The 2,724-nt window shown below is 50.3% G+C and overlaps 1 pseudogene; it reads left to right on the top strand.

Moving 5' to 3' along the window:
• Positions 1 to 1,732: 1,732 nt before the first annotated feature.
• LOC141124365 (U2 spliceosomal RNA) lies at positions 1,733 to 1,850 on the top strand (annotated as a pseudogene).
• Positions 1,851 to 2,724: the final 874 nt, after the last annotated feature.

Genomic DNA, 2,724 nt, shown 5'->3' with positions numbered 1-2,724 from the left:
GAAAACACATTTTTTTTTACACAAAGTTGTCCATTTATAAGATGTTTCTAACACATAGCATGTACATAGCAAAAATGACACCCCAGAATACATTCTGCTACTTCTCCTGAGTATGGCGATACCACATGTGTGAGACTTTTACACAGCCTGGCCACATACAGAGGCCCAACATGCAGGGAGCACCGTCAGGGACATACATTTCAAATCAAATTTGACTACCTATTACACTTTTGTGAGACACTGATGGGCGCTGTAGTGGAACTGTAGTGGCAAGGATGGGGAATGGATGAAAACTATTGTGCCATGGATGTGGCATGGATGAGAACTGATGTGGCATGGATGTGGCGCAGATGAGGACCGATGTGGCATGGATGTGGCGCAGATGAGGACCGATGTGGCATGGATGTGGCGCAGATGAGAACTGATGTGGCATGGATGAGAACTGATGTGGCACGGATGTGCACTGATGTGGCGTGGATGAGCACTGCTGTGGCATGGATGAGCACAGATGAGGCATAAATAAGCAAGAATGAGCCTTGGATGGGCATGGATGAGCATGGAGGAGAATGGATGAGACAGGGATGGATGGAGCAGGATGAGCCAAGGATTAATGGAACATGGATGGAGCATGGATGAGCCAGGGATGGATGGAGCACGGATGAGCATGGATGAACCAGGGATGGATGGATCACGGATGAGCCAGGGATGGATGGATCACGGATGAGCCAAGGATGGATGGATCACGGATGGAGCACAGATGAGCCAGTGATGGATGGAGCATGGATGAGCACATATGGAACATGGAAGGGCACATATAGAGCATGGATGGGCACATTTAGAGCATGGATGGGTACATATAGGGCATGGATGGGCACATGTGGAGCCTGGAGAGTCTCCAGAGAGCCGAGTCCTTTGTGCCCATCGCTGGATTGCAATGGGGCTTACGTAAGTATTCGGGGGGCTGGGGCGGGGGTTACTGCACACAGAAGGTTTTTTTACCTTCATGCATATTTTTATGCATGAGGTAAAAAACCTTGAGCCCTTAGAACCATTTTACCAAAATGTAGCAAAGAGACATGAATGCATGGGTAAGTTTGCTTTGAATAATAAAAATGAATTAAATAGAGTTTTCAGTTTGTGGTGCTCAGATATAGTTTAGTCCACTTTAACTAAGGTGTAATAGGGCATAGCCATTGACCTCTTACCGGCTCACAGGTTGACTTCCCGCTCTCCATCCAAGGCTCATCTATATCAGCTGCAGTAACCTCCCCACAATCAGATAGCAACAGCTGGCATGACAGTGGCATTCCCAAAGACCAGGAAATGTATGGTACTCAGGCTCCCTGCGCCCCTGACATTGCAGCAAACTGACCTGACAGCAGCTTCTTACACAATATGTGTCCTCCACCATGTCCTCTCTGTGACTGCCCCAACCCAGGAACAACAGTTTTTCCTATTCCTCTCACCAGAGCTCTGGTAATGCTGGGATTTGTAGTTTGAGAGCTAATCTGTATTACATTCTCAGTTTCTCTGAGGACTACACCCCCACAAGTCCTTGCTCCTCCCAGCAGGCTTTGTCCTTTCCCAGGCTGCACAGCAACAGCGTTACGCTTTTCTCTGCTCTCCCTGGAGGTGGTGCACAGCACTGGAAATGTCCAGCATTTCTCTCTTTTCTCCTTTCCTCACTGTCAGAAAGGAGAGGGAGAACAGCTACAGCATTAGTGTGTGTGAGTCTGCTTCTTGGCCTTTTGGCTAAGATCAAGTGTAGTATCTGTTCTTATCAGCTGCCAGGGGAGGCGCTGTGCTGCTCCCAACGGGGAGGGCTATACAAATTCTTTGACGTAATGATACCTGGATGGTCTGTTTCAGCAGGGGCCACGCTGGCGCTCCTAGGTCATGGAGGCTAGTGAATGGTCGAGTCTGAGCAGGCCAGAAGGTGAGGATGGGTGCTGCACTGGTCTGCTGGTCTGGCCGAAGGGCTGGGTCATCCCGGTCTTCTGGCTAGGATTGGTGTGGTCGCAGTTCCTGTCAGCGTCCGGTGGAGGAGCTGTCGCCCTGACTGAGTGGATCAAGGCGTTGTCATGCAAATCCACTGGAATGATGGGGGCCTGGAAAGGCTAGTACCTGTGGAGGCTACGTTGGACGCCCGTGGCTCTCCCTGAGAAAACCTAGAAAGGCTCTCTAACTGGCACTGGTCCGGCTGAGGTTCGGGCCTAAGAAGAAGCCCATGGGGTATGTGCCCCTGGAGTGGCACTCCAGGGGTGTCGTAAAATCACTGTGAGCGAGGGTCACTTTGATTTATGGCACCACGGTCACTCCACCATTTACACTTTTTTTTCTCATCTGCCTCCTGGGCCAGGCCTTTTGGCTGGGACCGGAGGAATTTTTGATTCCTGGCCGGAGTGCCGGCCTTTGTCCAGCACAATGGTCACTTTTCACTCTCTCCACTTCCTTCTCCCCCACTTTCTTTTTTTTAAGCCCTTTATGTTTGTCACTTTTTATGTTTGTACATGGTTTTTGCATTTGTGACTGGTAGGGTATAGGTCCTTGGGCCTGCCCTGAAAGTCTTGGGAGGGGGTGGACAAGGCCTTCTGGCTTAGTTCGCCCCCTGTCATGGGGTCTCCTTTTAGGGGAGCTCCACCTAGTACTTGGATGGGTCTGTTTTGGCATACCCTCCAGAGAACGGGATCCGTCTGGTTTCGGCCAGATGGACCAAGTGTAAGT

This window comes from Aquarana catesbeiana, linkage group LG01 (assembly GCF_042186555.1).
Source record: "Aquarana catesbeiana isolate 2022-GZ linkage group LG01, ASM4218655v1, whole genome shotgun sequence".
NCBI classification, from domain to species: domain Eukaryota; kingdom Metazoa; phylum Chordata; class Amphibia; order Anura; family Ranidae; genus Aquarana; species Aquarana catesbeiana.
This window is presented reverse-complemented; position numbering and strand designations above follow the sequence as displayed.